At 38.0% G+C, this 14,758-nt stretch overlaps 1 protein-coding gene and 1 long non-coding RNA gene across 1 annotated transcript; one reads left to right on the top strand and one right to left on the bottom strand.

Annotated features, from left to right (window-relative positions):
• Sema2a (Semaphorin 2a) overlaps positions 1 to 14,758 on the top strand; it is a 677,811-nt gene that overhangs the window by 186,914 nt on the left and 476,139 nt on the right.
• LOC105735584 (uncharacterized) lies at positions 5,198 to 14,215 on the bottom strand. The gene is made up of 4 exons (XR_015291792.1): positions 14,026 to 14,215; positions 13,540 to 13,562; positions 8,502 to 8,719; positions 5,198 to 5,576 (listed from the first exon to the last, which is right to left on the bottom strand). It is a non-coding gene; the product is annotated as an uncharacterized LOC105735584 (long non-coding RNA).

The following is a 14,758-nucleotide window of genomic DNA, read 5'->3' as shown; positions in this document are numbered from 1 at the left end:
AAAATAGTTGGGACGAAGCGTCGTAAATTTCGTTCCCAAGTCCCTGCCGTTCTGCGTCATAGGTCTAATTTGAATTTCAATTCCGGCCGCGATCGGCGCGGGATCGTTTACGAAACTTCAAACGTTAAAAACGCGTTCTATTACTCGACTCGGGGAGGGAAGGGAAAAGATGAAATTATTATCTGGATTCGATGAAATATCGTGTCAAAGAAGACCAAATTCCTCCTCTTGCAATTTCTGTTTCGGATTTGCAATGCCATTCAAAGATTTGTTCTAAAAATATAAACCCTTCGAGGATAGTAAGGGTACGAATTTTGTTAATCTACGATAAAATAAAACATCGAATAAAAAAAGAAATTAGCACGCACAAATGTAGAATCTTATTTTTTCAAATCTACAAATAAATCTTAAAGTTTTATTATCCTTTTGTTACACTTCTCTCTGGGATCGCTCGTTAAATTTTCGATCGAGGCAATTTTTATTTTACGAAAAACGGGAGGGGAAAAATATTCGTCGTGTATCATCACGAATATATACGAGAGAGGAAGAGATGAGATAAAAATCGAAGGAGGAACAACATCATCCGATTACAAGCTCGACGATGGGCCAGCTCCAAGCACCGAGTCGCTCTCTTTTTTTCTTTCCCATCCGAAGTTAAATCGTTAGACGCGATATGCTCGCAATAATATCAGCACGTTTATCGAGAAGCGATCGTGCGCCACCGGTTCGTAAAATATGCAAGGAGGGCATCAGTTATTTAACATGTAGGGGAAAGTTATCGCGTAGAGTGTCAGTCAGCGTTCGATATGATTGGTCGTTGAAGCGTACGGGTAACGTGAGATGCGGCCGGACTCGAATGTCTGTCGAATTACCTGGTTGGAACGTGGCCGTTTCACCCGATATGTCGTGCACCTCGATGTATCGTATTCAAACTAACCTCGGCGTGGACAATGGATAGGTGCCGACGGGTATCGTAAAGTAGGTATTGTTTTAATTTTTGGAGGCGTTGGATGATCGATTGGTCGATAAAGGGAATTGTAACCGAAAGGGTTTCAGACCGAAATTTCAGATTCGTATTGTTTGTTTTCAATTCAGGCGTGTTACGATTATCGATAACGTTCGATCGATGGAACAGTTTCGACAGATTTCCCTTCCGGTAACGTGAACAGCCTCTAAAGGTTTTAATTCGTGTTTTCATGGTAGATTGCGGTAGGATGAAATTAGGGATCGATTAACATTTTATTTTTGACGAGAGATTTTCAAATTTTTTGCTCGTATTTAGCTTCCATGGAACGAATTTCGATCGTTACTTCGTTCTGTCTGTAAAATATTTTGACAAAACGAAAGAAATTCTTTGCAAGAATTTTTTTTTAAGAATATTTCTATTCTATATTTACGAGAGTATAAACTTGAACGAGAATTACTGATACTTCGGGGATCGCAGTACCAACTTCGTAACACGTTTACTAGCAAAGTTTCAATAAGCCATAAGATAATACGTCACGGTGTGCACATGCTCATTTTCCCTCGATTTACATCGTAATTCGAGAATTACAAGTCTTGTTAAGGGAGGGAAGATATTTCTTGATCATGAGTAGAATTTATGAATTTCGTTGCTTTAATTAATCTCTTGCTTCCGATCGAACGACGTTTCACTCTGTTAAAAGAATTCCTTTCCTCGGCGAGCTTCGATCGCAAATATCAAGTAAGAATCAAGAATTAAGAAAGAATAATAATAATAAAAAAAAATGGGTATTCGTCAAACTTTGTGGCACAGATAGCTACAAATCATAGAAACATAGAATAAAAAGTTTACAGGTTGAAAAAGAGATTTTTTATTTTTTAAAATTTTTTTAAAAAATCCCTGTATTTCTACTTTGATCACTTTGATGTTTGTATACGAAAATTATTTAAAAGATCAAAAAGATTATCTTACATTGTTGCGTGTTGTCGCGCCATCTTCCTCTATTTCCAAAGAATTACCGTAAATCTATCCGATTAATTTATCAAAACGAATGAATATCCATATCGAGAGAGAGAGAGAGATGGAAACGTTTCAGCGTTAAATTCGAGTAGAAAGATTGTCGACCCTTTGATCCTCCCATTCGCTCTACTTTGTTTGCTCGAGTTTCATCTCTCTGTCAACTACACCGATGGTTACTACACCAAAGGTTATGCAACAAACGTTTTAACGAAATTAACGAAACATTATTTCTCGAAATGAAGGTAAGGTCGCCTCGTATTTTCTAAAATTCGACTATCGTCGCAGAAATTGAATTTTCCGTGTCGTTGATCAAACTCGTGGACGAAATTTCTGGTACTTGCACCCTAATCCGTAAGATTTCCCTCCAAGTTTGAAACGAGGTTAAGGTAAAAAGGTAAGAATTTCCTTAGCTAATTTAGCCTCTCTTCCGGCTAAGAAATTAATGCTACGCGAAAAATTAATTCGTTCACGGTGAATTTTCAGGAGAAAACTTCAGAAGGGAAATTATCTTCCATCCATCGAAAATATCGATACCCTTATCGAGACAATCGTATCTATTTGCACTATTCCCGCAATCTCGATAATCCAAGCTCGATATCGGCGAGCCTCTTTAACACACGATTCGATAATATTGTCACACGATGCGGTAAATTTCGTGCCGCAAATCGGGATCGGGCGAAACCGTGTACAGCTCATAGCTGTACGAGGAAACCGCGCGAGATCGTCCCTGTAAAATTCGAAATTCCTCGGCGCAATGTTAATCGTGGCGAAAGCAAAATGCCAATCCGCCGATATTATGTTACGCGGCCTGTACTCTCGTGCGGGCACACAGAGACGGCCGACATCGACATCGTCGCATTGTAACCAATCCCCCCTCCACACACACGCGCTATCCATTAATCTGCAGACGCGCACCCCACTCCACGCACGAACCCGCGTATATTTGGCGAACTGTCCCAAACCCCCCCGACACACCTGTGCACGCATGCACTTCGACACTGGTCAATACGGGGTAGACCGTGGAATTTGATCAGCCTGATTGTTTCACTCGTTTGTCCAACTGCCCTTTCTTTGCCTTTTTCGATAACTTGGCTGCGAAATCAATTGGGAGAAGCTTGCTCTTCCTTCGTTGGTCTCGTTTTCGAGAAAGGGGAATAAAAATGATAAAGGTGATTGATTTTTCGAATTTTTAATTTTGGATAATTTCCTTATTCGCTGTTGCTAAATTTTTAAATATCGTCGAATAATTGTTCGAATAATTTTAAGGGAGAAAATCAATTAAACCGTGTCTGAAGGTATAAAAATAAACTGTATCGCGCGATGATGAAACGCTTTCAAATTCCCCGGGTAATAAAATTCGTTATCACGATTCAATAATAATTCCATTTTTCCCGGGACCAGGAAGGTATTTTAATCCGTTTCGACGTGTCCAGAGAGAATGTTAATTTTGAAATCCACCCTCGCGCTCGTGTGCGTCGTAGCCCACCTTGTCCGTGGTCAATATCACGTGTAGAGTGGATGCGCAGTTGGACAAGGTCTCCTCGTAAATTGAATTGCAGCCTGATGCGAGGTTTATGCTCCTAATGAATTATTTGCCCTGTCCACGTAAAACAAACTCCAAGATTGCGGAAACCCTCCTGTTTGCCCACGTTCGCTAATAAATACGTCCGGTATATCGGTCTGATAAGCACCGCTCGGCTCAGAGAGACCGGTTTGTTTGTCTCTCGCTCTCTTACAAACGCTGCATTTTAATCTTCGAGCGTATCTATTGCACGAAATGATTCCCGCAATAATCTCGTCGAAACACTTGCGAATCCTGTGCGTTTTTGAAGATTCCTTCAGGGTAGGGTAGAGTGAATGTAAAGGAAATATTTGCTTCACTTGTAAATTCATTAAATTTCTATAAATTAGAAATATGATAGAAAGTATCGAGTATACTATTCGTTAGAGTTTGACAATGTTTTAACGATAATAATTTTTAATTAATATAACGTTTTTCTGCATTTCCCAGCATCTACGAATATATATTTAAAAAGGAAATGTATGTCATTTTTAAAAAAATTTACATCCTTCGTCATCTGAAATTAAAATTATTCCCATAGTTTTTTTCAATTAGATTAATTTCGAAAGCTTGGAAAAAATTCACTCAACGGTGAACTTATCAACGTCATTTCACTTCATTAATTGCAAAATTTTTCAACCCAACTCGTATACACGAAGAGCTCTCAAAACCTATACCATTTATTCAAGTATAAGTCAAAATAAAATCTTGAATTTTAAAAATTTTCAAGATAACCAAAAAAAAAAAAAAAAACCAGATATTAATATATTTTCATAGATATTTACGATAATGTAAAGATTCGTTTCTTTTGAAAATATCATTTTCAAATTTCTCTTTTTTCGCTTTCTTTCTCCATGCATATTTTTCTGAATTTTCGAAAACGAAAAATCCTTCCTTCCTTTTTTTTTTTTTTTTTTTAAATTAAAATCACAGTGCATCGCGTTATCCACAGCCATTTAAATCTTTTCGCTCGTAGTTAGACGTTCGATCGCGCGACCTCGCCCTCCTCTCTCCCTTCCCCCAATAAAAACACAACAGACGCATAGAAACACGGTTACGGTATATTGGAATTTGCGAGCGAGAACCTTTGAATTTTACACTGGACGCCGGTTCGTTCATTAACACGCGCTAGAGGGTGGACGATAATGGCTTTTCTACCTACGCTTCCTACCTACGCGCGTTGAAAGCGTTGGTAAAATATTCGTATCCGCATTGCTCCACAATTAATTTTTCCCCAAATACGTTCCGATAAAGGTGTGTATATTCACCGTCCCGCACGAGGGGTTGAAAAGGGCGGACAGTGGCAATCTTGATTATTCCAAGTGATAATTAAGGCCGCGTCTTATTATTGTTATCCATCCGTTCGTTTGAAATGATCCACGTTGAAAAAGTTGCGCACATAAAATTTTGAAATTTATCGAGAGAATTATCCGTATATATATTGAACGGTAAACGATACAACGAATCGATACAACGATGCACAGATATCTCATTAACGGTCAAACGAAATTTTACAAAGGTGATGGAATATTCGCATCTCATTGGTAGATGATAGGTATAATTATAACTTTATTTCGATTTGGATAGGGGCAGCCATCCCCTCCGTAGTTTAAAATTTAATCCGATATTGCGGGCGCGCAAGATGAATGGGAAGATAATTTTAATCGATAGCAATGACACGTGTAATCATGATCATCGATATTACTCGTATAAATGGGTTACTTTGAAGTGCAAGTAATATCCTAAATTTCCTCTTGTTTATGCATTCGCCATTCCCATCGTTAAAGGGTGGATGCATCTGTACACATATGCATATGCACACCGCCCAAATGAACATGTCAAGAGCATAACGCACTTGCGTACTAATGCACGTTGCGTGTTGGTACTGAGAAGTGTGGGCGGGCTGAGAACATTGCCGTAAATCCGATATCCATCCGAGGTGACGATTATTGGTTGAACCTAGCACATTGTATCCTTTGATCTGTCCTCTCGTTGATATTGATCGACCGTCATGGATTTTGGGCGATAATTCTGGTAATCAATCCGGTAAACATATTGAAAATCGTAGAATTGGAATTTCATTGCTTAATAATCGTTAAATTATCTCCTCTCTTCTCTCTCTCTCTCTCTCTCTCTCTCTCTCTCTGATTATCAATTGAACGATAAAAAAAAAATCGAAAGAAAACAAAATGGTAAAGATATTAACGTTATATGATTTTGTCGCATAAAAGCTAGACATATTCTTGTTATAATTTTTAAATAATTTTAAAGATAATATTTGTAAAGACGCTATTTAGTCAAATGACATCCATTAGAGTGATTCAACAAGAGAAAGAGAGAGAGAGAAAGAAAAAAAAAAGGTCAAGCTAACTCGAGTTAAGAGATGAAAAGAAAAGTTTCCCCGAAAATCCTCCCGTACGATATTCTCCACGAGTTGTAAATAGCCGGTTTACTTTCGTCCGCTTGCCTGCCAAGAAAATCAAGTTGTTCTAGGGGCGCGAGGGTGAGCAGACGCGGAAACGCGTGGAGCACGGGCCTTACGCACTCGTGCGTGAGACCGTTCAAAGTCGTGGCAACAAACGCTTTCCAAAATTGCATTAAGAGCCCGGTTCCCACTTCACCACGTATCCGGTGAGTCAGGTAGCGTTTGAGAAGTGCCGAATGAATGCAATTCTTGCGTACAAAGTACACGCGGTTTTTAAACACCCCCTGTAAAGGGCGCTCGTGGCCCGTGAGAGAGAAAAGCACGCCTTTGAGGGAATTCTCTGCCTCGCCCGAACAAGGAAGAATCTACTTTTCCTTCCTTTTTTTTTTCTTTTTATCTCTCTCTCTCTCTCTCTCTCTCTCTCTCTCTCCTTCCCTCCCTCCCTCCCTCCCTCCCTCCCTCCCTCTCTCTCTCTCTCTCTCTCATGTATTCCACGCCGAGAGACAAGCACGAAGCGGACTGCAGACATGCTCACGGCGGCGCGGAACACCCACCCCGTCATGATAATTGCAAAGAAGTTAATTAAGAACGCCGTAGGAATGTACCAATTTACATTTACGCCCTTCCGTTTGCTTTCATCTCACCGCGGAGAGTGGAGGCACACATCGGGCCCCGCACACTCGTGAAAAGTTTTCCTCTCTGTATCGGCTCGTTTCGTGCCCTCCCCCCTCTCCCCCCCCTCGCACCGCGCGTCTTTTCTTTTTATTCCTCGCGGCCGCGTGTGTCCTGCTCCCCTGCACGCCCTTTTACCCGCCCATTAATCTTACTTCCTTTGTTATCCGCTCTAATTGTATCCTACGTGCCTCTCCCTTCTATCTTGCCCACGAGTTTATCGTTGGCCCCGCCGCATCCGTACCCTTTGTGAAGATTTTCGTTCGATATTAGCACCGGAATCGTATTTAACATTTTGTACTTTGTAATTTCATTCCAGTTTTTCGAGATTCGAATATTACGTATGATTCGATTATTTACGCGTAAAATTTACATCGTTGTAACTTCGAAGATAGTGATCACGAGTTAATGGATCGAAGATCGTTAGAAGCGTGAAATCTTTCCCTTTAAAACGCGCTTTCATTTATCCCGATACGACTTCCGGTTCCCGAGATATCATCCTGTGAAGAAAAGAATAATTTTTAATCATTTACGTTAAATCGAATTAAACTCTATTAAAATTAGGAAAACTTTGAACCGCTATAACTCCGAAGATAGTGACTTCCGATTAACGAGTAAGCGATCGTTAGAAGCGCGGAACCTTGCCCTTTAAAATGCTTTTTCATTTATCTCGATACGATTTCCGGTTTCCGAGATATCATCGTGTAAAGAAAAGAATAATTTTTAATCGTTTACGTTAAACCGAATTTAACTCTATTAAAATTAGGAAAACTTTGAACCGTTATAACTCCGAAGATAATGACTTCCGGTTAACGAGTAAGCGATCGTTAGAAGCGCGAGACCTTGCCCTTTAAAACGCTTTTTCATTTATCTCGATACGACTTCCGGTTCCCGAGATATCGTCGTGTAAAGAAAAAGGTAATTTTTAATCGCTTATTATCGCCATCTTTGTCTTTTACTCGGATCTCTCTCTCGCGCTCGTCTCGCTGACCTATCCCAAATTGCAGACAAGCGACAGACGCGATTCTTGGAAAAACGTAGTACGCGTTTCTAGGAAAAAAAGGTAGGTCATGGACTCATTCATAATATCTGCGCCTATGTCAAGCGCTATGCAAACTTTGAATCCTTATATCTCGGAAACGGATTGAGATATCGGGATAAAACAAAAAGGGATTTAAATGGCATGGTTTCCTCTACCTTCACAGTAGATTTTGATGCCAAAATTTTTAATTTCTTTGCATGTTTTTTACACGAGAAATCGAAGTTTTATTCATGATTTTACGCGAATGCAATGATTCGTTCCTGTTTTAAGATATGTTTTACAATTACATGCAAATCTGCCGTCTACTTATAAGATATAGAGATTCGTTTATCGTTTCTACAAAGTATCTGTCAAGAGTACGGATTAAAAATAAAAAGAATCAAAGACGGCTTCCATTTAAATAAATATTATTCGAATCTGGTCCATCGATTTTATTCAAATCGACGATATTTCATTCCATTCCTACCAGATACATCCTACATCCTCTCTACGCAATCGCAATGCTTCTTCTCCATGCTTTCCCCTCTTAATCGCTCATTATTTTACCTTGCACCCACTTCTACTTCTCCCTTTCAGTTTCCACCGTATCCACTCTTCCGACGTTTCCACTCTTTTTTTCCTTACTCCTCCGCTTCCTCTTCTCAACCCTTAAGCAAATTCCATTGCAGTTCGGTTGAGCGAGACTCGTAGCGCAGCGAGACTCGGTTCGGAAGAGGGAAATCCCTCGGAAGAGAGCAACGTAGGAACCGGAAGGAAAAAAAGGAGGGGGAGGAAGAGACCTGGGAACAGAGCGCGGAGAAGGGAATCTTCCACTCACCTTTTCGACTTTTGTTGGCGTGCCTATGCGCCGGCAGACCGGTGAAAACGTCCTCGAGACCAACCCTTTCCGACCACCGGAGCTCCTTTGACCATTAACAGTCCGCTTTTTAGACATTCGTCGGCCATTGTGCGAAACTTCCACTCCGTACGAGGATCTTTGTGCACGACCTATCATTCTGATCCTTCACGGAGCTGAGAATGATTTATGAAAAGCATCTGTAATTATAACGTTTTGCGTTATAAGCATATATGGATAATAACTAAAAGTTTTGTAAGAAAAATTATTTCTCCAATGAGAACTCGAAACTGCTCAATGCTACATTTATCTAAAGCAATTCTATGATATTTTTATTTAATCTGCGTTTCACAGAATTCATTGAACGAGTAAATTATTTTTGAAAATTTGAAATATTTTAAAAAATAAAACCTCATCAATTTTTATTATAAATTTTATTATAAATTTCAAATAAAAGACTATATATTCATTGAATCTTTGGAAATTGTAGCGTTTCAGGATACGAGAATGTTATAATATTATTCATCTTTTACGTTAAGAATGATGTGAAAGTTTTATTCATGACGAAATTGCAAAATTTCCGATTTATCCGTGAATAATTTCGTTTTAAAGAAATTTTTATTTTTATATATATTTATATAAACTTTTTAATTTAGTAAAATTGCCACTGTTTTCGAAACGTGTTTCTATTGTTACGATTTTGAACATAGGAAGGATCAAGCAGAGATACATGTTTGAATAAATTTCACGAAAATACATCTGAAATTCTTGATAAAAGAAAATATACGCGAAACTGCAAAACTGTATGCAAATAAAAAATATGAAACAAAACACACAAAAGAAATCTATAACACAAAATATCACGAAGAATCTGATGTATATATATATATCGCATATTACATTTTGAAACAAGAAAGTCATGTACATATTGGATTTATATCTACATTTGCAAAGAACGTGTAACGCGTATCACTTTTGAATCTGCAAAGCTTGTTTGAAGAGGGAAAAGCGAAAGAGTAAAAAGGGAGATAGGTCAAAAAATTTGTAATTAAAATAGAAGAGAGGAAAAGAATATAAAGTATTAAATTTGAACGATATTTCCCGTGTATCTCGTATCATCAATTTTTTTCTTTTTTTCCTTTTTTTTTTTTTTTTTTTTTTTTTAATACGCACGTTCTGTCGTGTAACTGTACGCGTAAAAATGCAACAACAACAACAAAAAAAATTGCCAAAACTGCCTTCAGCTATTTGTTTCCCCTCTGTACGATTAACGTGATGATTACCTTTTCGTCGAGTTGTAATAGTTGGCTTCGAAGCGGTTCCATTTTGTATTTCATTTTTCCCCGTGCAAACGAGAAATTAACTTTCTCATCCTCTCGATGTTTACCATAACGCTGTTTTCGATGAAAAAACGAAAAAAAAAAAAAAGAAAAAAAGAAAGAAAGAAAAAGAGAGAAAATGGAAGAGGAAAGAGCAAAAAATGAGGCGGGAATAAACGGGAATGGCAGCAGTCGATCACAATTTATCTCAAAAATTTCTCCATTCTCTCTCTCTCTCTCTCATCTCTTCTTGTCTCGCCTCGTTGAGAATACACAGATAAACGATACACCACTGTCAATAGATTTTCTTCCCGTGAGGAAAAGCGTGTAACAATTTGTTTTCATCGCTACTCTATACCCTCTCTCGATAAAAACAGATGCATTCATCTTGCAACGCGTAGACGTTTATCGCGAATCGATGAAACACGATTGTTTAGACTTGAAAACAAGCTGGGACGCGTGTATATCGCCATTTGCATGATAAATTACTATTGGAAATTGCGTTACATCAAGGGAAATTGCGTTTTGAATGACTTATGAAGTCTCGTTTGTTCCTCTCTGTCAACGGATTTTTATGATTTTACTTTGGTTTTATTTTGGTAAATATTTTTTAAAAAAAAAAAAAAAAAAAAAGATACTACCATATAATATTGCTCTTTTAATCTTCTCGAGATTTCAAATTTTTTTAGAGATCGTGAAAGAAAAATCTTTTCTACGAATTATGATATAAGAATTTAAATATTTATATATTGCTTGAATTCTACGTCTATTGCGTGCAAAAATAATGATATAAATATACAACTTACACCTGAGAATTCTAATTCTGAAAACGTTTAAAAATCTTTTTCGTTCCCTTATTCCTCCTCTAATTCCTTAAAGAGAACAAACGAACAAATTCGAAAATAGAATCTCACCTTCTCGAGAAAATTCGGCTTCGAATTTTCTAGCAAACAGGTAAACTTTAATCGTATTAATCGTCGCGGCAGATCAGCGCTAGACAGCTTCAACGTCCTCGTTTCCTTGTACTCCTCTTTATCCATTGAAGGATAATGCATGCGGCCATCAGTATTCGTTCGAACTCAATATTGGTACGCGGAAGGCGTGCCCGCCGCGTCGAATTTCCATACAGGCCTCCTGCAGACGGTATGGAAATGCGAGGCTGAAAAACAACCAGGTTGGAAACTGTACCTGGACGCCTCTTTCTCCGTCTCTTGTCGCGCCTCTCGTGAAACTCAAACGCAAATCCTACGGACGACCGCATTATTTGACGGTGCTCTTGCTCAAAATTCACTCAATATTATCTGGACGCCTCTTTGGAGAAGAGATTTTCCCCTTGGTAATGGTGAGATAATGATTGTTAAGTTAATTACAAGAAGATGCAGAAATTTTAAATTATTCTTACCTATTTTTAACTCCAATTTTAATCCTCCAGTTTCATATTGTATTGTCACTCTTTTCATTATTACTCTTCTAGGTGTGGTAGCTCGTTTTTGTACTATTTCTGTAGGATTTCGTTTGTTTTATTGAAGCTTTAGTTATGAATTCTTACAAATCAATCTCATTGAAAGTAATTCGTCTATTATCTAAAACATATCACACGTTATAACGAGTTGTTCATTCAGAAGACAGAATATTCTTGTGTATAGAACGATGTTTCGTTCGCAATAAGATTTTGTATAATATAGAATCGAAGAAGCTACGCGTGAAAGATTAATGAGGATCGTGAGGGAGCCACGCCTAGCCTCCATCAACCGATAAAAACGAACATTATTCCAGACCTAGCTCGATAATCCATTACACCGAATTCCCTAATTTCTACATCTGTTGGTTTATTGCCTTTCTAATTGAAACGACCTCCAATCGCCATCGATTTTAAATGCTCGACTGTACAATTCATTAGAGTTGAATATTTCTTCTTCTGCGCAAATTAACTATTGCATCTATTATGATTTTTGATAATTTCCTTTTACTTCTTCCAGGTAATATTAATATTGTTACTCCCTTATTTTTATTTTTTAATCGTTCGTTCTTTCTTTAATTTTTCTGATATCTTTACGATTTGTACGTCATAAATGATGTATGTTCTTTGTATAAAATAATACAAAATTCTTGTTGCTCGTCAATGAATAATTCGTATAAAATTTATACAAAAGATTTACAAGATAATATTCCTTCTTGAGCGAATAATGGATTTTGAATTTAATCATTCTCTATATTCTTTATTCAAAGGGACTCATTAAGAGTCCAGGTATTTCTTTATTTTTCTGAATACGCAACAAAGCTATCCCATCAAGCAATACACTTCAAATGACCCATCCAGTACATGTACAGTAGTTCTCTATTGTCTGGCATATCTTTGATCTCAAAATGAGGCACCACTATTCCGAATAGAACGTCCTTTTTAAAATTCTCCTTTTTTCCTCCCCGTTCCTGCCAACTATCGATATTTCACGGCCAAACGGATAACAAAGGGAGGAATGTTAATGAGCGCGATGATAAAGTAACGGTAACATTAATTGGTAATAATAATAATAATAATAATACCATTCACTCGAACAAAATTTAACTTTTCCAACTTTTGAACAGTCAAACGTGTAAAATATTTCCCCCAAAAAAAAAAAAAAAGAAAAAAGAAAACGACAATTCCAACGTTTATTCCACTTGAATTAAAATATATTATAATAATAAAATAAATGGTGGAAAATAGGAACATCGACTTCATCGACTTCTCGACGTGAATTGAAATTCTCAATTCACGTTCCGAATATCGAGAAGTTTAAACGTTTGCGTTGTAACGAAAATTCGGACAGCCGTGTACTCTCCCTCCCTCTATTTCGAAAGTTGAATAGAGAAGGGACGGGGGAGAATGTTGAAATTGAAATTCACGAAGAAAAACAAACTCTATCTCGATGTCGCGATAATAAAAAAAAAAAAAAAAAAAAGAGAGAGAAAAGAAAAAAGGCAATCGACGAAAATGGTGAGGGAAATGGCAGCGGTGTGGTCAGCTCTATCGGTTTTATTCGCCTGTTGGCTGTCGTTCGCTCGCTACTCGCCTTAAGCCGATAACTTCCTTATTCCGCCCTCTCTTTGCAGCCATTTAAAGCATTTAAGAGATTTCCCTGAGATCCTTTAAGAAGTGACAACGTTCGAGGGATTAGTGGGAAGGTAAATACCGTTGGAGAAGTCTTCGCAATTTATTAAGGCCTCGACAGTGCTATATAAGAGGAGATTCTTCGTATTTTTCTCTCTCTCTCTCTCTCTTTCTTCCTTCTTTTCCCTCTTTTCTTTTTTTAAATCGCTCAAAGGTCGAGAGCAAAGTATCCGCAATTAAATTTGATAAAGTTTCTTTATTTAAGGAGGAGGGAGGGAGGGGGAAATAATTCGATATTAACGAACGCCTTCCAAGGGTCAAGGGTGTGGGGGCTTTTCAGTTTATTCGAGATGAATCGAAGCCACGGTTACAGGTATCTGCCCCGTACTTTGGTACTTTTCACTAGAATTACCAAGGAGGATTTGCTTTGAGATGTTTCGAATTGAATTTAAGGAAGTTTCCCTTAACTTGAGAACGTGAATAAGCACGGTGAGAAAGAAGATTTCAACTGTGTATCTTGCGAAACAAAAATACCGATCCTTTTCCTTCGACTTTTAATTTGCTTATACAAACTCGTGTATATATTTCATGTTACACACTACTTACTTACACGTACATCCTTTAACCATGATTCTGAAAAAAAAAAAAGTTAAAAATTAAAATTAACTTTTACGTAAATAGATTCTTACAAAACTTTGATCTACCATGTTCCCTACAAAATTGTAACGTTGTACATTATATATGTATATATATAAATTACATAGCTAAATCGTCATATCAATCGTAATTTCATTTGCGAATAAATTTTAAAGAAGAATCGAATAACAACGAATTCCAAAGTCGCACCATTTCACTTCGATCGATCATTTTAACTATTCTTAATCGTTTAAAGAAAATCGTTTCGAAAAAAAGCTCTCTTCCTTGACTCAACAAATTCGTTCAACGAATTTATAAAAAAAAAGGGAAGGCTCAGAATCGGGTCAAAAGAATGAAGCTCGCCATCGGTCTACCCTAAGTTGAAGGTTCGCGTGTGGCGACCGATTAATGCGAAATAATTGAAACAAGGGGTTAAGGTAACGGCGGCGATCGATTTTACCTGAATTCGGAGGGTTGAGTTTACCCTCGACGCGTGATTCGTTGTCCGCGGCAAGGGTCCCTGGGCACGGTTTGCGGTCTTGAACGAGCACTTTCCTCCTGGCCGAATAACACCAGCTTTTGGGACGATCGATGGCCCACCACTCTCCTAGATTCCTCGCGCTTTGTGTGCCGCCGCCTATTTCCCGCATACGTGTGCGCCACAATCAGCGCCAGCTGTTTACTCGGCCTGATTAACGTTGTTCCGTCGCGCCTCGTTCTCGAACCACCGTCCATGTCCAATGGATACATCATCATCTCAACCTGTCATTCTTTCTCGCCTATGTTTCGCGAATGTAAATAGCTTTAATTGTTTCTTCCATCACGATTCGTGAACGTGTGTGTGATCACGACCGCGCGAAGATCGAGATGGCTTGTGATAAATTTGTTGATCGTTGTAATAATTATGGAAATGGAAATTGTACGGAAGGAAATAAAGGGGGATAAAGGGGATATTTCGACGATATCGGAGGAACGCGATTTTCATTTTTGCTTGGCAGCGTTGGTTCGTGAGTTTGTTGATAATTAATGGAGACGGAAATTGCGAAGATCAAGAAATAAAATTGGGTCTGTTTAGGTTTTTTTTTTTTTTTTTGGTGATTGGTAATGATTGTAATTATGGAGACGGAAATAACATGGAGAGGAAATGGAGAAATAATTCCTTTCTTTGTTTTTTTTTTTACGATGTTTGATTT

This window comes from Apis florea, unplaced genomic scaffold (genome assembly GCF_048593485.1).
Source record: "Apis florea isolate Af1SG1 unplaced genomic scaffold, ASM4859348v1 contig_2839_pilon, whole genome shotgun sequence".
In the NCBI taxonomy this organism is placed as follows: domain Eukaryota; kingdom Metazoa; phylum Arthropoda; class Insecta; order Hymenoptera; family Apidae; genus Apis; species Apis florea.
Note: the sequence above shows the minus strand (reverse complement) of the source record. Positions and strands in the feature narration are given on the sequence as shown.